We start from the raw sequence: 25,602 nt of genomic DNA on the forward strand, positions 1-25,602 counted from the left end.
TGTTAAATATATTAGAAATATAATGTAATATATTGTCTCTTAATGTATTCTATATTCCTCAATGTCTACAATGGAAGGAGAGAACATGAAATACAACATCAAAAAACATACGCTTGAGAACCATCTCTGGGACATATGAGTTTTGTGATGGACTTTGAATGACGTTCATAACTTTTTTGATACCCACTTTCATAATCTGCAAAACACTGACAATAGTATTTTCGCAAACAAGTGGTATACAAGAACTCTGCTGATTAAAGGTACTTTGTAAATGACAATGTGCTCTGCAAATGTTACTTACTATGCACATCCTACTCTGTACGTAACCAGATTCTTTAATATATGAGGCACTCAATAAACGCCAAATGCCTGCAGAACCAAATTTCAACCTTTCAAGGTGAAATAGGAAATATTAAAACAAAATTTAGAAAAGACACTTTATATACACAGATTGTTTTTATAGATAAATGATTTCCCAAATGAATACCAACAAATAGGAAATTGTATTGGCAGTAGCTCAATATCTGGAATGTTCTGCTTTAAACTAACGTGTATCTTTATCATTTTTGTTTGGCATTATCAAGAAAATAGAACGTAGTCAGGCTTGATAGCATCGCCTTAGGATCTAAAACACAGTAAGAGCACATTTATAAAAGAGAGACAAATAGAAAGTGAATGAGGAAAAGGGAAATTAATCACTGGGGTGAGACAGGGAAAACATAACTTCAGTCTAATGAATGCTGTGATTGCACTTCCCTGCTTTCACATCAGTGGGGCAAGTGAACATCAAGGATAACAAGGAATCACTTTGCTTTATAGCACTTATGATCTTTACACAAAGCAGGAATGTTTCCTGAAATCTGATGAGACCTGCATATACCTTAAGTTTGAGGAGAAGAGATAAGTTTGATTTAGACGCTAGATTCCCCACATTCACCATAGAATGAAGGTCCTACTACCCCTATTTTACAACTGAGAAACCTGAAACACAAAGAAGAGATTTCCAGTGATGCTTAAAGATAATTTGAGAGAGCCCAAAGTTATACAGCCTTTGAACCTAGGAGACAGAGTGAGTGCTGCAGATGATAAGATCCATATTCTGTGCAGAAGCCAGTGTATTCCAATTCGTCAATGACATTCAACACTCAAGGCCTGAATGACATGCACCTCTTGGGGACTGGAGAGTAACACCCTGGTTACAGATGGTGTTTTAATGGAGGAACCAGCCATGGTTTCCTAGAGTCCTGTGTCCTAGAGTCCTGTGATTCTTAGATGACTTCTCAGGAAGACATCCTTAAAGACAGCCAGAAAAAGTGGGGAAAAAATAAGGCCGGCCTACTAGCAATCATAACAATAGCTAGCATTCTCTGAATGCTTATTATGTGCTATGTGCCCGGAAATATGGTGTGTTCTGGACAGCCAGTTCCTCGCTGATACCTCACAGTGACCCCTATGAGGCAGGTACTCTTATTATTCCATTTTACAGGCCCACAAATGGTGATAGAAATAGCCACTTGGCTCCAAACACTTTGCTCTTAAGGACTGAAAGTGCCTTCATGCTACACCACCCATGTGAGATAACTGAAGCCAGCAGAGTGTTTTTGAACAGGCGTGTCAGATAGCTCACTTGGGAGTACCTATAAGCAATATGATGAGTTTGAGAAGGGAATTAAGGGACTATGTGAATGAGTGGGGACCTAAGTCCTAACTGGTTTTTACTGCTAAAGAAATCCAAGTTTTTCCAGATCTCAGTAGTCTGAAAGTACAACTAGACTTGTAGTACTCTGGATACTTGGAAGATGCTCATGTGGCTCACAGTCCTTTCAGAAAATTTTCCTCAACTTTTTGGGATCTGTGGATAGTGGAAAAAATATTTCTCTGCTGCTGTTTTATTCTAGTTTCCTGGTATCTTTTCAAAGCTAAAAATTTTAAATTTTTTTGTTCAATCTTAGTGTGTTTTGCTGTCTTCTGCCTTCTTATGGTGGAAGTATCATGGACAACTAAATGATGAAAATATGTATGAGAGAGAAGGAAGTGGAGAGTAAACATGTGAGGTGGAGAAGAAAGGCTGAGCTTACAGTGTGTGTCTGACAGCTGCTTCTTTGCAATGCTTTGGGGTCCCTCTTTTGTAGAAAATGTAAACATACAGGACTGTGTGTTTTGATGACCCCAACTTGTCAGAACCTTGTTCTTCATGCATAAATTCTAAAACCACACATATGAACTACCTTTTCTACTAGTGGAAACTGCTTCTAGGTCCTTCCTCCATACTATGTGAAAATTAAGTGAATAATGACATTATGACTATTAAAATGAAATTCATAATAACAATGTAAAGCAATGGTTCTCAAACCTAACCTTTTAGTGTTTATGAATCACTTTAGCAGTATTGTGATACAAATGGAACTCCTTCTTGGAACGTTTTTAAATGCATAAAATATTTAAAACTAAAAGTAAAAAGGAATCATTTACACCGTAATATAATTATCAAAATATCAAACAACAAATTTGTGACACAATAAGCCATTTTTATTAGCATACGAAATAAAGGTCTTAGCAGCAAGTCTAGTAATTACTGTGATTTCAGAATAATCAAGAGAGTCAACAATATTTTACCACATTTGCAACAACTGTAATATGATTTGAAAATAGCTGTGATTTCCAAGGGGGATGAACTGTCGCTGTTCGTGGTACTGTGCATGTTGCACAGGAATGTTAGCATTAAGAATTGAAGGGTACATACAATTTCAGTTAAAGATTAGTGAAAATAAAGAGGTAATTTTTTTTCCATCTTTAATTGTCATTCTTGATGTCTTAGAGATTCTGTGGACCCAAGGTTTGGAAGACTGAATTAAATTAGTGTTCTCTCCAGGGATTCTGCTTCTGGGTTTTTGTTTTTGTTTTGTTTTGAAAGAGAGGCTCACTCTGTTGCCAGGCTGGAGTGCAGTGGCATGATCTCAGGTCATTGCAACCTCTGCCTCCTGGATTCAAGTGATTCTCCTGCCTAAGCCTCCCGAGTAGCTGGGACTACAAGCGCGCACCACCACATTCAGCTAATATTTGTATTATTTTTTTTAAGCAGAGATAGGGTTTCACTATGTTGGCCAGGATGGTCTCGATCTCTTGACCTCATGATCCATGATACACCTGTCTCGGCCTCCCAAAGTGCTAGTATTACAGGCATGAGCCAAAGCATCCAGCCTCTGCTTCTGGTTTTTAAGCTTATTAATGATAAACTGTTGAATTTTAAATATTAGTTATTTTATAACAGTGACTTTGGGCAAGCCATTGCCTTCTTCTCATTCCTAAAATCATGTCATAAACTAGACTACCTGGTGTACACACTGATATTTATGAAATTCCTTCATTTTTAATCATTTGTAATTGTAGGGGTCGTCAAAAGTTACAATTGCTATGTGGGTGAGGTAATGCAATTAACACTTTTATCTCTTGTCTAAGTTAATATTCAGTTGTCTATCTAGTTATATGCCAAAAGAACTAATGAAAGAAGTCACAGGCCAGGTAGTTTTGAAGTAGAAATATTTGTGCATGCAATTACTTATAAGGAGAATTCACAAAGCCCATGTATCCTAAAGAGCCAAATTGCTCTTTAGGATATCTAAAAGAATAGTGAATGGAAATAAACATGGGGAAGGATTTTGGAGGTGGATAAGTAGGTACTACAAACGAAATTTCCCTGTGTATTGCCTGCCCAATGGATAGCTCAGAAATCAGTTCATCTGCTTCTGAATGTGGAATTCTGCACTGCATAGAATTGTTTGTTGTGTTTTTTGTAAAAATTACCTTAAACTAGAACTTTACAAATTATTTTAATTACATATGTGATACACAAATGCATTGTTCTATAATATTAGCTATTACAGATAAAACAAAAGTCCCCTCTGCACAATCCAACTCCTTCTCTAGATGTGGTTATGTCTATTAATAAGTAAATTTCCGTATTTTTCTATTACATATACATTGGTTCATGAGTTTATTTTTATATCATACACATATTTTTATAGTTCTCTCAACAATATAATTTTGACAAGTTCCCATGTTACTAAACACATATCTATCTACTCTTCCTAGCTACTGAATATGGATACCCTATAGTTTACATAACCATTTGCCTTTTTATCCGGCACTTGGGATTTTTCTTCCCCAATATATTTATATTAAAAACAATGTAGCAACAAACATCTTTTTACAAACTTCCTTGAGCTCACATGATTGTGTTTTCATCATGAATAAACTGGTAAGTAGACTTACTGGGTCTTTTAAGGCGTATGTAGTTGTACATACACATAGTTGTGTATACAGCTGTAAGAGACACTGTCATATTGTTCTCCACAATGTATAGATTTATACTTTTGTCAGTGCTGTATATTTCCAATTATCTGTACCCTTGCTAACACTTGGCTTTATGATATAAAATGACACCAGATTTTTATTTCTTTAGTCAGTCATAACTGGAAGAGCTGATGCAGGGTTAAAGTGATTTCTAAACAGCAATTTCAGGGTCTTATTTGTACAGATGGACAAGCTCTTGTAAGTTTCTCAATCAAAATGAGAAAAGCTAAAGACTCTCCTCACAATAGTATATGTAATCTAGAAACTCAAATATGATAGTATAGTCTTCAGTTTTCAGTGTGAGAAGAATGATTGGGGAGAGAGAGAGAGGAAGACATTGAAGGACAGAGTTATGGGAATGCTCTGGCAGGTGGACACAGGGTTCCCTCAAGAAACTTCCAATCTAGAGTGAGAGGAAATAATGGACATTTGTATTCAAGTATAATATGTGTTAGGATAGAGATGTTGTGGGAACATGAGAAGGGACAACTGACCCCACTATGGGTCCAGGCCCCCGACGTGCTAAGGAAGGCCAGCTGAGAGAGCCACCATGTTTGCCAAAGCAGCCACCATGCTGGACTTTGGTGTTTACAGTGGAGTCTGGATACAGAAAACTAAAGAGGCTGTTCTCATAACCCATAGAACGGAACCAGCTTTATAACTCAGACAACTACTTATTTCATTCTTTTGGAATTTGGATCGAATTCAACATGGCTCTGCCTCCTGATGATTTCATATTCAAAAGAGTCTTTGATGGTGGTCCTACTACCCTTAAAACTCTGAAAAAGGAAAAATGGCTTTTAGATATAAGTACCAAAATAACAAAAGAGGCAAACAAAAACATTCGAAATATCCTTCTTTCCTATTTTCCTTTTTCTTTTTTCGGTTTCTATTTTCTTTCTTTCTTTTCATTTCCTTCTGTTTTCTTTCTTTCTTTTCCTCTTTTGGGGGTTTTGTTGTATGCATATAAGTAATTCTTAGAAAATGCATAGAATGGCAGGTGTGTAACTACTGTTGTAAGGCTGTATGTGGAAGTGGACTGAAAATAAAACTTTGTAGCTGTGGAGAGATGACAAAAGAGCAGCAGAGTGGATGTGTACATATTGATATTGATATTGATATTGATGTACACTTACGTTTATATAAAGCATCTGCCCATTGCCAAAGTCTCCAGGTTTATTTGCACAATTAAAAACAAAAACATATTCTGTTGCTAGAAAAACAACAATAACTAGATACTGCCCCACACAAACTGCTCTGAACATTCTCTAGGAAATACACATGTTCCTAGTGAGCTCCATCAGACAACAAGCTGAGCAAATTACTGAGACACATTCAGTGCCCTGAAGGTCACTTTCTTTGAACAAGTATAGATATAGCATTTTATAGTATGAGAGATTTGCCTAGAAATATCTTTCCAAATATAGAACTTTCCTCTAGTGATCTGTAAATTCAGCAGGGCTCTTAGGAAAATTAGTGACTTCTTCAGCTGTTAGAATGAAACAATACTTTCCAATTGTATCCAGGAGCACTCAGCATGGCTGTTTTGTTCCTGCTGTGTTTGTAAGGCATCCATGCTGGGGGAATTTCAGGGAGCCAGTTGCTGCCACAGCCAGAGGGTGAGACAGAGGTGGAGCCAGCCCACCTCTCTCTCACTCCTTTACTCTCTCTCTCTCTCAGCAACCTCTTTTGGAAGACTATAGGATCCATGGAAGGTTTTCTTCCCTAGGTCCATGATGTGTATATAGTGAAGCTTATTTCCACTTTCTATAGCTCCCAGCATGTTCAAAGTCCCTAATGTCTTGGTTTATTTCATGGCTCTATTCAGGCAGAAGTGCTCGTGAAATTAATCAAAGAAACCCTGATGGAGAAGAGTTAAAAAGGACGAAGTACTTTCCCATCCATTCCCACATTCATACTCCTATGAGAGAGGTGTACCACAGGGTAAACAGGGCTCATGCGTCCCTTGAGTTTTCTGAGGCAATAAAGACCCCTTGCTCTCTATGTGGGAACAGGACTAATTTTGTGTCTACGTTTATTTTGGACACTAAGTGGAAAGCACATTCTCTTGCAACAAGATGTATCATGTCACATCCACTTTCTCTAAAGGTTGAAAAACAGTCCGGGACCCGGCTGAGTCAGAATACAGGAATTTTTTGATGCAAAACAATTTCCTTGTCATTTTAGTAAATATTTATGAAGTTCCATCTTAATAAATCAACATGCAAAGGATTAATATTTTCCAACCTTGATGGATATGGACTGCTTGTTTTTAATTAAAAACATTGATGGCTCCAGAAACAGGATTTTGTGCCCAAAGTGAGAGTTTCCCTAATGGAGTCCTGGAACTTGGACACAATTTTTGGCTTGCAGCTGACAGACAGTTCTCTTTTCTCCTGATTGTATTTCTCTGTAGAATATCATTTATCCTAAGGGAACCTAATGTCATACATCTACAGTGCAATAAGCATAGCTACATAAAACTATGGATTGAGAAAGGATTGAAACTGAGTTCAAAATAGATATAAAGGTTAAAAGGACACTTCGTTTTCCACAATTGTCCTTTAGGGAATAACTGCAATTACCATTTATTCCAATTTCCATAGTTTAGTTTTTGGCATCACTTTGCAGAGTGTGAGAAATTCACAGACTGGATGGGCAGTGATCGAATTTATAACCTTGAGGGTGGTTACTGTCAAGTTAAGCTTCAACTCAGTACTTTCCCCCATTCCTCTGGGTATTCTCTTTTTTGCCATTTGTGTACATGCCTCTATTTTCTAGTAAACGTTAAGCTTCTGTTTAAACCTAAATAATATTTTATTCGACTTTATGTATTTTCCAACTTACCTTCTAACAGTGTGTTGTAATCAGAAGCAGTTCAATAAATATTTGTTAGAGGGAGAAATAGAGAACAGTATTTCACAAAGTGAGCTACCTAACATGACTACAGACAGTAAAAAGATAATCTTTTCATGTTAAACGTATTGCAATTATTTTGTGCTTACTATTAGAAATCACACAGATGATCAGATCTGCAACTTCTATGATATTTTTATAAGTTAAAATGCAAATTTCATTGTTAACAATATAAATATTAAAATAAGTTTTATGTGAATATGAGAAAAATTGTGAAACTGGTATATTTCAATAGCAACAACATGAGAAAACTCAAGGGTCCATAATTTACCAACATGAGAAAACTCAAGGGTCCATAATAAGGGTCCATGCCTTATTAGATGAAATGTTCCCAATTACTCACTGGATTAATACAAATACAAAGTAGTTGTTATTATCTGTGAGTTTTAGCAAAAAAAGACAAAATGCTGAAGTCAATTTGAGAACCAAGAGTAGAACCCAGGACTCAAATTATATTGGGATATTGGGCTTCTAACTACTCTAAATCTTGACTTTCTCATCTAGAAAAGAAGCTGATTGGACTAAACTGGGTACTCACTCCTGTGTCTGTAATACATCCAAAAATAAGAACCAAATAATAGTATTTAATGGTGTTCATGGGTACTTTAAAGGGCCATTTATTTGTTGCCTTGTTATGGTTTTTTCTCTGTAAGTAATTTCTCTGTTCATTCTCAATTTATACAGCATGGCTCTGATCCAATTCACTGCCAACAACTATACAATCTATCTCTTTATTATATAGGCCAGAATGTGAGGATAAACTTAAATTTGGGCTCTAGCAAGTCAGATCTTGATATGCTATGGCTCCCTTGGTAGTAATTTTAAAAAGTTTCAATGTCCTTTCAGAGCATATGAATGTAGGTGCCTTTTTACATTTTTTCACCTGCAGAAATTGAAGTTTTAGATAACACTTTTCTCTTGGTAAATAACACATTTTATATAACCAGTTTATACTCCCATATGTTTGTCATGGTGACATCTTTCTATTAAGGACTTTTCGAGTAATTAGAGGCCTGCTTCATCAATAAAACTAGATTTATATTGCTTTCATGAGTTCTAAAGTAGTAAATGCTTTAAACAAGGCTTATGGTAAATATAATTGAATTATAGATCCAAAGTTCATATTTATACAGGTATTATGTTACTAGAAGCCTATGGAAAATGTAGTTGATGATAAATAATACAATATTTCACATTAGGTACAACCACACCAATCTGTAGTCCTGCTTGATACTGATGTTCATATTCCCTTGCTTTCCTAAGTATATTTTCTAGAAATAGAGACATTTTGAATTAAACTACATGCCTTTTTCTTAAGATTTACATCTTTTTCCTGACTTTACCTTCCTTAACATGTCACTCAGTCAGATCTGTTAGAATGGCTGACATAAGAAGGTTCCCTTTTGCTATATTTCAAGTCTGTTTAAATTTTAAAATGAATAGACAATTTTAGTTTATTCCTAGCATAAAATGACATAAATTAGAACAGTCTAATATGAAATGTAATTGCTCTAGTAATGCTTGCAACTAGCCTCTGAGAAATAGTGTTTGAAGATCTCAGTGGGACATTAATCCAGTTGAAATTGTAGTGGCCCTCAGGTCAGCCCCAACTTCCCAATTTTTCCTTTGTGATATAGTAGGACACTGCAGAAGTATGTTCACAATCAAATTTACTCCCCTAAGCAGATGATACAGCATATCTTTTATCTACCTAGGTCAGTTGGCATGATCTAAGCAAAATGCCTTATTAGATGAAATGTTCCCAATTACTCACTGGATTAATACAAATCTGTTTATCCGAATCTACAGCTGGCAGTGTAAATCCTTTTGTGAGCTCATTGTTAACCCACTAAAAGGTCACATTGCTGAAGTTGGAAAAAAGAAAGAGGACAGGTAAGCAATACAGTTCTTTCAGACAAATAGGGCACACTTTTGAACCATCCGGGAAAGTAACTGAGTAGAAACCATATATCCCAAAAGGGCAAGTAAGAGAGCATGGTTGTATCAATTGTATCCTTGAGAATCCAAAATATCAATTCCCCTCTTAAAACCTTTAGACCAGCAACTTAGAATTCCCAAATAGTCATTTTTTATTCATGTAATTGTCTTAATTGTCTATTTCAGTTTGGCAGCAAAGCATAGTCACACAAAAAACATGTATGTATGTAGGATCTACTATGAACCACTCATTAAATTAAGCATAATTACATATATTTTCTTATTGAATCTACTTAGAACAATATGAATAAACTATTGTTATCCATATTTTCCAAGTGAGACAAAATTGAGATTCAAGGAGACAGAGTAATTTTTCCCAAGGTCACGGTACTGTAAGGTCAAAAAATTAGGGCTTTAACATGGATTAGTATGGCTCCAAGGCCTGTGTTCTCTATACCGTATCACGCTTCTCAAAAAAATTGCTATTTTATTAGTCACAAACAACAGAACCTACGCAACTTCATAGGATTCAACCTAGTAAGTCTGCAGTTGTCAAACTTCAGGTGGTGCACAAAGCACATTTATTTCATATGATTGCTGGCAACATAAGAGGGGCTCAGTTTGGGGAACCACAAAACCTCTGTTAGCAGCGTTGGATGATTTTAAGGGAATGTTTTATATAATAACCTATATACTTTTGAACAAGGGATAAGCCAATGTTCCCCAAGCTTTCACGTGCATATAGTCACCTGAGGATCTTACTATCGTACAGATTCGGATTCTGTCGGTCTATGGAGGAGTCTGAAATTCTGCAGTTCTAACAAGCTCCGGGGTGATGCCAATGTTGCTAGTCTGGGAACTACACTTTGAGTAGCAAGAGATTAGGCAATTGTTCTTAAAAATAGGCATTCATTCCTTAAGAATAGTCTAGCACCAAAAGCAGCCGTCTCTAGCCTGTAAGGGTGCTGTGTCATTTGTGCCATGCCTTGCTTTCTGAAGCCAAGAAACTAAGAACCAGGACCTCTGGACTCTGCAAAATGCACCACAGCACACCTCCTGGCTCTGATCTCTTCCTAACAGGAAGTTCTTCCAGGCCTAAATAAGTAGAAAGTATTTAGAGAAATAATCCCCTAATCCTAGGTAGATACCACCAACTCTGTGATAATTTATGTCAGTTGTAAGTAGTGAGAAAAAAACCAAGATTAAAAATTTCTGGTTATAAAGTAAGCAAAGGAATTAATGAGTTAGTAATCTTGAGAAATTATTAATTCAGTAATGAAGACACTGAAAAGTAAGACTATGTTTGTAATTACTTTGTAAAGACTATAGGTTATTACTTATTTGTCTTTTGCTGAATAACACACCACCTTAAAATTTAATGGCTCAAAATAATACATATTAAATATTGCTCAGAATTCTTTAGGATGTCTCCACTGGGTCAGCTAAGGCTGAGTGGAATAGGATGGCCTCACTTACAGGACTGAGACCTCAACTGAGATGCTCTGTCATGTTGGAGCTGGGACCTCTCTCTATTTGATCCCTCATCCTCAGGAAGATATGCTGGATTCATTTTTTCATTCTTCTATTTTTATTTTTTTTCTAGTCTTACTGAACTGGCTGGAATTTTCAGTAAAATGCTGAATATGAATATTGACAGTAGAGCCCTTGTCTTCTTCCTGATTTAAAGGGGAATCTTTCAACATTTCCCATTGAGAATATTTTCTGTAGAGACTCTTTATCAGGTTTTAAAAAAAGTTGTCTTTACCTCATTTGCTAAGACGTTTCTTCCTTATGTATTTTATTTTTTTCAAATACTGTGTGTTCTCACTTACATGTTAGTGTTAGTGGAACTAAACACTGGGTACTATGGTCATAAAAACGGGATTCTTCACAGTGTGATTGCAGAGTTCCCAGCAGCAAAAGAGGGGAGGTGCCAGTGTGAAAGCTAATTTTTAAGCCTCTTCTTGCATCATGTTTGCTTATATCCCATTGTCAAGGGAAGTCGTGAGGCCAAGCTAAAATTCAAGGGATGGAGGCTTAGACTTCACTTGCTGGGAGGGGCTGTGAAATATATTGAGAGCATATTTTCAATTTAATACATTTTGCTCTCTGACTATAATTAGTGATACTCCAACCACAGGTAAAATATGCTTATACCCATCTCAGGATCCCTCAAAGTCTTATCCAATGTTGTCATCAAGTCTTAATCCAGATGAGGCCCCCTGCATGGAGCTCTTCTTGATTCAGAAACCTGTGAACTAAAAATACAAGTTATCTGCTTTCTATCTATCCCACATACAATGTTGGACAGGGACTGAGTAACTGCAACAGATACTCTTACTCAAAAAGACAAAGAAAATGAAGGGCATGGCAGTAACTAATTCATAACAATTGAAATCCAGCCAGACTCATATTAGCAAGTATCACCATTTGGGGGGCAAAAGATGATTTATGATTACTGCCCAGTTCTGGTCTTCATGATTTACTCTCTAATACTGCCGTTGCCTATGGCTTTTGGCTCCACTCTGGGTTTTTCACTTTGCTCATTGAGACATCCTTAATTTTTCACAAGACATGGTTCCTATTTGCAGCTGCAGATTTTCACCTTGCTTCTTACGGTAGAAAATGCAAAGGCCACTGGTCTTCTTTTAAATATAAATTATCTTTGTTCCTCTTAATCTAAGACTTGTTTCCTAATGATCTGATTCAGGTTCACTCCATGACCTGAAAGCCACACTCTTTTGTTTGTTTTGTGTTTAAAGACCAACCTCTATTTGGTACCTTGTGTCAAACTGGCATGAGACAATACTCTTAGGTTCCTAGACCTTTAATCCAGCTATGTCTTCAAGGGAACTCTAACAACAGATTTTATACTCACTTCCTTGACTTCATTTTTGGCTCTGCACCTTCACATTTTAATAAAATTATTTTTATAAGATAGATCATTTTATTTTCCAACTATGCTAGTCCTGGCTTTTCTCTAAATTCTGCCTGCAAGTTGAATAGTTCCTTCTGTAGCTCACTGACATCTTCCTCAATTTTTATTATTCACAGCCATAAATATCCACTGACACTTTCGACATTCTAGTTGCAGATTTCCTTAGCCAAAATCCAAAAATTCACTAGGTACACTCTCAGTCTTCCAAATTATCACAAGCAACAGTTTTTCAAATTTGTTTTGCTGCTATATCATGAGTTGCTATTTTTTTAGTGTTCTTTAGAAATTTGCATGCCTTTTTTCCAGGCTTCACTAAGAGTTTACTACCCATTTGTCTAGACTTTATTAACACTTTAATCACAATTTTCCAGTCTCTTCCTGTTCCATGGTCTCAAATACAACACAAATTTTAGATTCGTGTTCAATACCACCCACCCTACTTCTACTATCAATTTATGCCTTAGCTGTTGCTGTAAAACAAATCACTCTAACACCTAGCAGCTTAAAGCAATACACATTTACTGTTTTTCAAAATTCTGTGGATTTTCTGGACCGTGCTTATGGTATGAGTTCTCAGCTGGAATGGTTGAGAGTTTATGAATGTCTGGAGCTCTTTCCACAAGATTTCTCACCTATGGAAGGCTTGTCTTGGCTTCTGCCCGTCATGGCCTCAGGGATCCTAGTAGTAAAAAAGGGCAAGCCCCAAGATGATACAATATGTTTTAAAACACTGGTTGCATCACATTTGCTAATATCTTATTAAAAATTGCCCATGCCTATGTCTTGAATGGTATTACCTAGGTTTTCTTCTAGGGTTTTTATGGTTTTCAACAGACTAATATTTAAGTCTCTAATCCATCTTGAATTAATTTTCATATAAGGAGCAAGGAAAGGATCCAGTTTCAGCTTTCTATTTATGGCTAGCCAATTTTCCCAGCACCATTTATCTAATATGGAATCCTTTCCCCATTTCTTGTTTTTGTCAGGTTTGTAAAAGATCAGATGGCTGTAGACGTGTGGTATTATTTCTGAGGGCTCTGTTCTGTTCCACTGGTCTATATCTGTTTTGGTACCAGTACCATGCTGTTTTGGTTACTGTAGCCTTGTAGTACAGTTTGAAGTCAGGTAGCATGATGCCTCCAGCTTTGTTCTTTTGGCTTAGGACTGTCTTGGCAATGAGGGCTCTTTTTTGGTTCCATATGAACTTTAAAGCAGTTTTTTCCAATTCTGTGAAAAAAGTCATTGGTAGCTTAATGGGGATGGCATTGAATCTATAAATTACCTTGGGCAGTATGGCCATTTTCACAATATTGATTCTTCCTATCCATGAGTATGGTATGTTCTTCCATTTGTTTGTGTCCTCTTTTATTTCACTGAGCAGTGGTTTGTAGTTCTCCTTGAAGAGGTCCTTCACATCCTTTGTAAGTTGGATTCCTAGGTATTTTGTTCTCTTTGAAGCTATTGTGAATGGGAGTTCATTCACGATTTGGTTCTCTGTTTGTTACTGGTGTATAAGAATGCTTGTGATTTTTGCACATTGATTTTGTATCCTCAGACTTTGCTGAAGTTTCTCATCAGCTTAAGGAGCTGAGATGATGGGGTTTTCTAAACATACAATCATGTCATCTGCAAACAGGGACAATTTGACTTCTTCTTTTTCTAATAGAATACCCTTTATTTCTTTCTCTTGCCTGATTGCCCTAGCCAGAACTTCCAACACTATGTTGAATAGGAGTGGTGAGAGAGGGCATCCCTGTCTCATGCCAGTTTTCGAAGGGAATGCTTCCAGTTTTTGCCCATTCAGTATGATATTGGCTGTGGGTTTGTCATAAATAGCTCTAAAACATCAAAAGCAATGGCAACAAAAGCCAAAGTTGACAAATGGGATCTAATTAAACTAAAGAGCTTCTGCACAGCAAAAGAACCTACCATCAGAGTGAACAGGCAACCTACAGAACAGGCAGCCTACAGAATAGGCAACCTACAAAATGGGAGAAAATTTTTGCAATCTACTCATCTGACAAAGGGCTAATATCCAGAACCTACAAAGAACTCAAACAAATTTACAAGAGAAAAACAAACAACCTCATCAAAAAGTGGGTAAAGAATATGAACAGACACTTCTCAAAAGAAGACATTCATACAGCCAACAGACACATGAAAAAATTCTCATCATGACTCACCATCCGAGAAATGCAAATCAAAACCACAATGAGATACCATCTCACACCAGTTAGAATGGCAGTCATTAAAAAGTCAGGAAACAACAGGTGCTGGAGAGGATGTGGAGAAACAGGAACACTTTTACACTGTTGGTGGGACTGTAAACTAGTTCAACCATTGTGGAAAACAGTGTGGCGATTCCTCAAGGATCTAGAACTAGAAATACCATTTGACTCAGCCATCCCATTACTGGGTATAGACCCAAAGGATTATAAATCAAGCTGCTATAAAGACGTATGCACACATATGTTTATTGTGGCACTATTCACAATAGCAAAGACTTGGAATCAACCCAAATGTCCATCAGTGACAGACCGGATTAAGAAAATGTGGCACATATATACCATGGAATACTATGCAGCCATAAAATAGGATGAGTTCGTGTCCTTTGTAGGAATATGGATGCAGCTGGAAACAGTCATCCTCAGCAAACTAACGCAAGAACAAAAAACCAAACACTGCATGTTCTCACTCGTAGGTGGGAATTGAACAATGAGATCACTTGGACACAGGAAGGGGAACATCACACATCGGGGCCTATTGTGGGGAGACATAACTAATATAACATTAGGAGATATAACTAATGTAAATGACGAGTTAATGGGTGTAGCACACCAACATGGCACATATATACATGTGTAACAAACCTGCACGTTGTGCACATGTACCCTAGAACGTAAACTATAATAAATAAATTAATTAATTAAGGCCACATAGGCAAAGAGAGATTCAAGGGGTAGAGACGTAGACTTTGTGTCTTGATGAATGGAGCTGTAAAATATTGGGTTTTTTCCTTCTATTATTCTAGATTTCAAAAAAAAATTCTTATTCTACTGGAAAACTATTTAAATAAATAAAAATTGATTTTTAACATAGAATATTAGAACTGGCATTTCATGAAACACATAGCATCTATATACAAATATGTATATAGATAGCTATAATACACAAATACCTATGTATTATATATATGTGTATACACATTTATACACACACATATGTATGTGCATGCATATGTATGTATGTATTCCTAAATCAGATCTCTCTTCTGAATAAAAAGCATTAGATTCTTTTCTTCTTCTAGAATTTCTGTGCAATATTTTCTCCATTCTATTTTACAGTTATACTTTACCTTAATTCATTTTATTTAGCTAAGGAACATTTAAGATGGGAACTCGGCCGGGCGCGGTGGCTCACGCCTGTAATCCCAGCACTTTGGGAGGCCGAGGCGGGCGGATCACAAGGTCAGGAGATCGAGACCACGGTGAAACCCCGTCTCTACTAAAAATACAAAAAATGAGCTGGGCGCGGTGGCGGGCGCCTGTAGTCCCAGCTACTCGGGAGGCTGAGGCAGGAGAATGGCGTGAACCCAGGAGGCGGAGCTTTCAGTGAGCCAGGATCGCGCCACTGCACTCCAGCTTGGGCGACAGAGCAAGACTCTGTCTCAAAAAAAAAAAAGATGGGAACTCAGTTACTCAAAATCATATTACTTATATATAAAATTTGGCATCAAATTTGCATGCATTCTCTAGGTCAAATTATCAACTACTTTTATACGTAGTTACATAATACATTCCATTTTGTAAATGTTCTTTTAAGAACACTATTCCTACAATCAGTACAGTGTTTACTTTCTACACCTAAATTTAAGTTAGGTAGAATGTTAACAAATGTAGAATTGAGTTTGTTACCTTCAGTTACCAGAATTTATCTTGAGCATTCTAATTTCAATTATACATTTAAATATTTCCAAGCAAAATAAATAATTTTTACATAATTGGAATTTATTTCCATCTAAAATGTAGCCAATTGCTTCAATATTGAAAATTTAATTCATTTAGAAAGAGGAGTATACCCATAGTCACAAAGTTTATCCATTACTCTGCTCACATTTTGAATACTTAAATATGGAAATATTTTGACAATATAATTACAAAGAAGTATTGTGGTTTTTATTTGTCCATGACATATTGAATTTATTGAATGTCGCCGTTTTTCAAGGAGACTGTGATAAAAGGAAAATGACATGACAAAATTGGAAATATTGGAAAGAAAATCTTGATGAAGGATATGCCACATATTCTAAGCTGAAAAGGAAAGTGAATAGTAGGAATTGATTGAGACAGAGAAAGTACAAGGTTAATGGGACAAAATAACTCAGAAATGGTCTTAAAAAGAATAAGAACAAAAACAGAAGTGGAGAATATGTAAAAGAGACAATTAGAGATGTATTTCTCAGAATATCTCCCTGTTAATATTTCCCATTAGACTGCCACTTTGTTTTCAATTTTAAAATGTAGTAGAATATATGTCTCTCTCATTACAATGTTTTCATCAAATGTTTATAAAGTAAAATTTCTATTTATGCTCTTGTAATAGTATATTTAAACTATATTAACCTTTGTTTAATTCCTATTTTTATCATCTACATGACTGCACAAGAAGTGCAAAAATAGCAAAATAATTAAACGTTTGTTTTAAATTCAGTAATGCCCCCTCATCTCTCATTTCTCACTCTCACTTTTTTGGCCATATAGGCTAAAAATCCTGTTTGTTTTTCTATTTTAAGCATTATCTATTGACCGCCCACTGTGGATGAGGATTTTCTCTTTCATCCCTTCTTAACTGCCAGCACACATGCGTCCTTTTCATAATCCTATACTTGCCAAATATTGTAAATTAGGTTAGATCAACATGCAATATTTACGCTAACTCGTATTATTATTATTACTACATGGGATCTCTATTCACCATCATCTGGGGAAAATATCCCTTGTCTCTCATTTGTATTGTGTCTCTTGTTTCTTGTCTCCCATGTCTTCTTCCTTTGTTGGTTTACTCTCTCATTGTGGGAGATCATAGCCTACAATAACTTCCTGAAAAAATATACATGGGATTATGGGAGGTTTTCTTACACGATGATATTTTGGCTAAGCAAAGCATACTCTGTTGGAAATAATTTCTCTTCAGAGCTTTGACGGCATTGGCTCACTACTTTCTAGTTTAAGATTTTGTTATTCAAAAGGCCCAAGCCGTTCTGATGGCCTAATTCCTGTGGAAATCTAAATTCTCTCCCCTCTCTAGCCCCTGTGGAAGCTTGTAAAAAGATCCTTAGTTCTCTGAAATTTCATAGTGATTTAACTTTGTATGATTTATTTTAGCGATGTGTGTAGGTAATTAGCAGGGCCTTTTAATATGATAAAATCCTTTAGTGAAATACTTCTGAATTGTTTCATAAACAATTCAAAATGATTTCCTCTATTTGTTTTGCTCTTGTCATTCTTTCTGGAACTTCCTGTATTCAGATGTTGAACTTTTTGAATGATTTGTTTATTTTGTAACATTTTCTCATATATTTTTCCATGTATGATTTTTTTGGCTCTACTTAATGGGTTTCTTTTTTTGTTTTTACTAAGCTTTTCAGCATTCTATGAGTTTTCCTGTTTTTTTTTTTTTTTTACAAAAACATCAAAAGCTCCTTTGGGATCACTGAGTGTTCTTTATAGATAGATACAGATAGATATACATACATATTTATATATATACATTTACATATGTAATTATATGTATTCTGAAATATCTTTGTGTGTATATATGTGTGTTCTTGCTTCATGGATGCAATATATTCTTTTATCTAAAGATATTAATAGTTTACTTGAAAAATTGTTAGATTTGCATAATTTATGTTGCTTTTCTTTCAACTGTGTGTGTGTGTGTGTGTGTGTGTGCGCGCGCGCGCGTGCGCGCTTGTCTTTGTAAGTTTTATACCAGGAATTTCTCAGATATTGTTTTTCACTTATTTTGGTCTTTGACTTTTTATTATATGCCTTCTTCAGATAGTGAATAATCCATAAATTTCTACTCATATTATAGCTTGGACACCAAAAAGATAATTGGAATCCATGGACGTGCTGACTGAATTTCACTATTGAGTGCGCTGTTTGAGCTTTTCTTTCGGTAGACATAAGATGCCCATCACTTTATGCCTTTTCTTTGTAAGGTTTAATTCACTCAAGAAAAATGTGTCCATGTTCCTGCAAGCATTCTGTAAGCCAACTGGCAAAAGAGGAGGGGTTCAGGAGCCTCAGGAATTGGTATGTAAATAATGCCACCTTCGCCTCCCTCATTTTCAGTAGAGTATCCCTACCCACAACTATGCCTAATTTTTCCTACTCCAGAGACTCTCTTTTTCACCCTCTGGGGAGAACAAACCTCCAGAGTTCTGCTGAAGTACAGGAGGGTTGGTTTCTTGGTTAACGGAACTGAGAATGGGGACTGGATCAGAGATATGCAAAGCCCATTAGGGGATCTCCTTGGTTTCAACTAAACATTCAGGTTCACAGCACACAGGCCACAGTAGGACCAAGCTACTCAGAGTGATATAAGCAGGAAACACAGCTTGGCAGGAGGGCAACAGCAGGCATTCCTTCAAAAAGTGTCCTTGCGGCAGCCCACATGGCAGTTCACATCCATTAGCTATTGTTATCCCAGATCACAACTGGAGGGCTAAGAGGTGAGTCCATGTTAGGAGGTGCAAGAATCACACTGGCTTAAAAGACTCATGACCCATAGCATAACCTCCAGAGTTGCATGAAAAACTTACCAGCCATTACTCAGAATAGGCCAAAGCTACATCCAATCCAGGTGTAGTTTATCAGGAGCCATTGCATTCTAAGCAATGTTGCCTGATAACATGGTTAATATACTATTTTTATCAAGTTTCCAGAGGATCAGAGTTAAAGAGTTAAATAAAGTTTAAATTCTGAAACCCAAAGGAATAGCTTTTATTAAGCCTTTATCCACACAATCTAATTACTTCTTTTACTTTTTATTTTTTAATGAAACAGGAAGGAAAAGAGAAAGAATGATTAGAAATATGGGGATAGAGGCAAATTAACATAGTGTGAAGATAAGGGCATTTCTATTTCCTCATTTTCCAGGAAGGATGAGGTAAGAACACCATCATAGGGAAAGGATAGATAAGGAAATGTGTGATTTGTGGGAGGAAAAAGTGTGAATAAGCATATGAGTATCTTAATTCCTCCAAAATACATTATGTTCAGCAATTTTTTATTTAAGAGTATTGGTGTAATACTTATAACAGATGAAATACAGTAATATGCATAATGGTTTGAACACAGTAGAAGTCGATTTCATGCTCATATAATTGAATTAGGCTGGAAGACAAGGTGGTGGCAGGACCCTCCTCTGCGTAGTCAAGTTGTGACTTGGACTGGCAGAACCACTGCCATCTTCAAAACTTAACTTCCAAAGTTATTGGGTCTTTTTTCTTCCAGCCAGAATTGAAGAATGCAAATGAGAATTATGTTTGCATTAGATCTGGAAGTGGCAGCTATCCCTGGAAATGAGCACACCTAATTGCAAGCAAGGCTGAGAAATGTCGAGCTATGTGCCCAGTATACTAAGAAGAGCATGGATTTCATTGTACAGTTAATCAGCATTTAGATTTTTTAAATATTTGTAATGAATGCATAAAAATAAACATGCTAGAATCAAAGTATATATGGTAGTCAGTGGTTTTTAAAGACGTTATTTGAAACATCTAATTTCTTAAAACTGACATGTCAGTAAAATGCTGTTTGATGAATTAGTAGCAATGATTTCAATAGCATGACATTAAGGGCCACTATTATATCATTTTAGTAGTGATTTACATGCATATAAAAATGTATACTCTTCTGTTACAAAACATACCACTAGACTTTCCAAAACTGCCCATGGGTCAATTACCTTCATAATAAATGAAGAATTCATCTTTACTTTTAAAGAATAAATTAATAGCTTACTTTTATCTCCATGTCTTATTTTCATAGATAATTTGTTTTTTAAAATTCAAGTCCCACCATATTTTGCTCAATTGTACATGGCACCAATTTACTATGTTACAGTGGATATGTCATTTTATAGGCTCAAAAGAAGCCAAACATGCAAGTGAGAATATCCAATTTATTAAAATGCTTCTGTTACTCTTTCTGATATTCCATGAGTGTCTTTCTTTTTGGTTATCTTACATTTCTTAATGTAATATAGGAACTACACAGGGAGTTGAACAAATATTTCTATCTAAAAATATGCTTTATGACATTAAAATAAATAATTGAAGGATACAACTTTTTAGCTTATAATTAAGATTAAATATTAAAATAGGTATTACCCCCAAGTTCATAAATGTGAATTATTTTAATTTTACCAGTAATATTGTCCCAGTTTTATATATTTATGAAATGTCTTTTGTTTTACTGATGGTGGTTTAAAACATACCTATATTCTTTTAAAAAAATGCAACTTCACAAAAAAGGGAAGGAAAAAAAGGGTAAACCCACCATTTGACAGCCTGTTTCTATTCATTCACATCTTTCTGTAACATTATCCTTGGGATCTATTGGGCTCCAGCAAAAGATGAAAGTTTCTTGGTATGTGAGCAACACTTGTGCATTATTGTTTTTCAGTTACACAGGGATGAAAGGAAAACGTTGTCCCTACCCTCTGATTATTTTTGCATTATTTTATATACATGTGTAACTTAGAAAGTGACTGTAAAAACTGAAACTTTCTATCAGTCTAGTTTGCAAAAAGAAGGCTTCTCATGGCCAATGTAGAAGAATAAGCAACCAAGTTCTGATGTTTGAAAAATTACTCCAAGGCCAATTCCGTAGGATTTAAAACATTTAAACTTGCCTTCGCTAATGATAGTCTATCCATTACTAAGTAGATTCACATGTGTTACGTAATTATTTCATATCTACCCAGAAGTGGAAACTTTGGAAGCTCCCTCTTTTACTCTCCAGTAGAAAAATAACCATGAACCAAGCAACCAAATTAACTCCCAATTTCAACACTACTGTTCTGCACAATATCAGTGTGTCTGTCATCCCTCAACTACAGGAACAACAGATACACTTATAAAGGAGAAAAAATCTGGATATATTGTTTAGACATATTTCCTATACTTAAAAAAGAAACAAAAAATAATATACATTTGCTAAGAACCTAAAAACCATCAGGAAATATATTTCTAGTCAGAGGTTACAACACAACATATTCACTTTTCCAATTTTATTTGAGGAGAAGGAAGAAAATTTGTTTTGATGCTGATTTAGCATTCCAAGCCCCATGAACACTAAGGCTGGTAAGATGTCTCAGAGCCAAATGATGCTTTTTCAGAAATTGATGCTAAAGATATTAGAGAATTAAAAATGATCTTATGGACTATCTTCTAAAAAGTCCCTCCTTTTATCGATGACTGAAGTAAAACAAAGTGAGATTATACATTGACAGAGATGAAAATCAGAGATTTTCGTTCAGTGAAATAATCAAGATTACTTGATGCAAGGTGATATCTGGTGTTCTATATCTAGCTGTATTTTCAATATCATACCATGACACGCATAGAATCTGAACATCACTTCTCTAAAAGTGTGAACAGAATGGCAGAAGATCTAGATTTTTGCTCATTTTCTTTTTGGTGAGAGTTGTATGCTTTTATATTGTAGAAATGATATACCTCTAAAACACTGCTCCCTTAAAATTTAGTGTTGTGTGATATCCCTGATCCTGCAAGGACCTTCGGTCTTGGATAAATGATAAATGAGCATGTCAAAGAAGCTCTTGGGGATTATTCACGATTCAAAGTAATCTAGGCACATACCATCTAAGAAAACACAATTTTTAAAAATCTGCCTATTCCTCATCATACTTCTTCCTTTATGCATCAATTTGTACAAAGTTTTTATTAAGCATATATTTTTGTTCCTCTTCTGGGTACTGTTCTAGGAAATCAATTCTTCAATAAGACTGGCAATATTCCTCATGCAGCTTAGAAACCAGTAGTAGGAGATTCACAGAAAACAAGAAAAAAGTAAGTGAATTTCAAAAGTGGTATTTAGTGAAGAATATAGAAGAATATGATAGTCTTTGGCAGGGATCATATATCACAAAACGATCAAGGAAGGACTCCTTAAGGAGGAGAACTGAAAGACAATCTAAAAGATAAGAAGAATCTAACCATGAGCAATTTAGGGGAAGAATGTTTCCAAACAGAGAGTTAAGCAAGTACACAATGAGGGAAAAATAGGGGCTTGTATTTTTGAGGGAGGGAAATAGAGTCCATATAAATAGAGCACAAGGAACGAGGATAATTTTAGCATGTAACAAGATGGAAAAGCTGGCAGGGCAGATTCTGAAGCACTTATGGGCTATTGTAAGAAGTATAGATTTATCACACTTCGAAGTTGAAAGAAACAAAAACAGTACAACACAGACTGTCCTTTAAGGCAAAGATAATATTAATGTTCTTTATTTCCTTTATACTTATCAGAGTGTCTGATATGTAGTAGACAATCAGTGCATATGTGTTTAAGTAAACATATAACATTTGTTAGCAGGAAATCAGTATGCACAATGTGTTTTTAAGAACCTCATATATTCATTTCATATCCAATTATTAAATAATATGCATAGGAAGAATGATGTGAGCAGGGGTGTGTAGCCCACACAAGAACAGAATCTTAGTGCATTTCTTTTTGGGAATCTGCAGAGTATCTACCTTCACGATAAAATGGAAAACTTTCAATTTGAGAACCAAACTTGTAAAATGTAACCCAGACTGGACCACTCTAAATTACCTGGGATTTCCTAGCAGGGTTCATTTGCATGTATTTTTCAATGATTATGTACATTTTCATCTCCTTCCTTATAATTTTAACATTTTTTAAAAGTTGTCACCAGAAAAGATTCTGTGATGCGAGTATTACGACACTCACAAGGGCATCCACACATGCACCCCAAAGGCTTCAAACTGAATGGGCAGACTTTCAATAATACATCCTGTATTATTATAGCATTGTTCTGGGATAGTCTGATTCCTGATGTATAATTATAGAGGCCTAAACAACCCTCCCATCTTTAGGAGGTCCCTGGCTTACATAACCATTACCTACTTTGGCTGAGGAGGGAAAGTCCTTTACCACAGCACTCCTGCTTTAATTTTGTAATTTCTCTCAGAGTCAAATTTACCACAAGCCCTCAAAATACAGAGTAAGTAGACTTTCAGTGCAAAGTAAAATGCCTGCTTTGTATGTCCACAGAGTTATTAATCCAGTGAGCTCCATGATTCAAATCCACTCATGCTTTTTTGTTTTCGCTGAATCATACTTGCTTTTGGAGAAATTAAGTCTCACCATACAAATTGTATCTCGAGCACACTGGACACCTGGGGAATGCAATGACTTTCAGGCAACTCTGATGCCATGGGGCAGATTCAGATCATTTAGCAGCTGACTGATTGTGTCCACCAACTGGTAGTCAAGCAGCTTGAGAGTTAATGGAGAGATACCTGGTTGCAATACTAAAAAGGAATGTTTGAATATATCTAAGTTATACATTCTCATTACTGTTGGAAAGAAGGATTTACATTTGGTAGATATTTCAGTCACACACGATAAAAGAAAATGTTTTGTTCATCCCGGTGAAACAATACTTTTCCTTTTAAATTTATTTTAAAAATAATTTGGCCGGGCGCGGTGGCTCAAGCCTGTAATCCCAGCACTTTGGGAGGCCGAGACGGGCGGATCACGAGGTCAGGAGATCGAGACCATCCTGGCTAACACGGTGAAACCCCGTCTCTATTAAGAAATACAAAAAACTAGCCGGGCAAGGTGGCGGGCGCCTGTAGTCCCAGCTACTCGGGAGGCTGAGGCCGGAGAATGGCGTGAACCCGGGAGGCGGAGCTTGCAGTGAGCTGAGATCCGGCCACTGCACTCCAGCCTGGGCGACAGAGCGAGACTCCGTCTCAAAAAAAAAAAAAAAAAAAAAAAAAAAAAAAAAAAAAAAATTTGCTGACTGAAAAGTCACACAGGTAAATCTTTTTTTTTACAGAAATAATGACATTCCCAGGCCAGCAGATTTCAGTTCAAAATGTTAAACCAGGCACCGTCTGGAATATTCATTTTCAAACTCTATGCAAATGGAATCAAACCCTGGCATGTGCAACCTACATTTGATTAACATTCTTTTAAAATAGAACTGGCAAATCAAAACACCTTCAGATTCCTCACCTTTGCTCAGAGATATGATGACAAGCTTGAGATGGACTTTGCTATTTAATACACAAAGTATCAACACCTGGCTGCACAGTGACCATGGAATGGAAGAAGGTGACATTTAATTATTAGACAAGTCACACAATTGTCCAGAAACAAAGTCTATGAATTAAAAGTATACTGGAGAGCTTTGAAATGTCACTTAAATGCTCCTAGTCAAAATTCTACTGCTTATTATTCACACCTAGACATTCTCTTGCTTGAGTTATTCAATGTGGTGAGAGCTTTGATTTCCTAATTGCATCTTAAGTTCTGTAAGGGTAAGAGAAGGTCCATCCATGATATTATTTCTTCTATAGCCTCCATTTCCTTTTTAATCATTTTTTTTTTTTTTAGTTTCTTCTGTTTTCCAAGCAGCAATACCGAAGGTTGCAAATATTAGTATCAGTGTTCCCTGCTCTTGGGAACTTCAATCTAATGGAAAAGACAGCTATGAAAATGGCTCACGCCTGCAATCCCAGCACTTTGGGAGGCCAAGGTGGGCAGATCACTTGAGGTCAGGAGTTCAAGACCAGCCTGGCCAACAAGATGAAACCCCATCTCTACTAAAAATACAAAAGGTAGTCAGCATGATGGCTTGTGCCTGTAATCCCAGCTACTCGGGAGGCTGAGGCACGAGAATTGCTTGAACCTGGGAGGCAGAGGTTACAGTGAGCAGAGATCACACCACTGCACTCCAGTTTGGGCAGCAGAGCAAGATTTCGTCTCCAAAAAAAAAAAAAGAAAAGAAAAGGAAAAGGAAAAGACAGAAAAGAAAAGAAAAAAAGACCCAAATATTCTGACACACTTGAGTAGGAATTCAGAACTCACTGGAATTTCAAGCATATATTTGAGTCATTCTTTTGGCTTCTTTTGATTAGGTAATGTCTACATAGCTAAAGTAAAGCAAGTAATGATCTACTGAACCTCGAAATGCATCCTCATAAGCAAGACAGTTTTCTCGGGTTGAAAAATAAGTATACATATCCTTGCTGATCCATTCCCTCACTGTACATCGGTAATTTGATGATTAAAAAAACTATGAAAATCAGTTAGGAGGGCTAAAATCATGGCATATTACTTGCTCACAGCATGATAAGCAAAAAGTCATCAGAATAAATAATTTATTTTCCT

At 36.2% G+C, this 25,602-nt stretch overlaps 1 pseudogene; it reads left to right on the forward strand.

The window, feature by feature from the left end:
• The window catches only part of LOC112632431, a 66,895-nt pseudogene that overhangs the window by 22,249 nt on the left and 19,044 nt on the right, over positions 1–25,602 (forward strand).

Source organism: Theropithecus gelada, chromosome 10, assembly GCF_003255815.1.
Source record: "Theropithecus gelada isolate Dixy chromosome 10, Tgel_1.0, whole genome shotgun sequence".
In the NCBI taxonomy this organism is placed as follows: domain Eukaryota; kingdom Metazoa; phylum Chordata; class Mammalia; order Primates; family Cercopithecidae; genus Theropithecus; species Theropithecus gelada.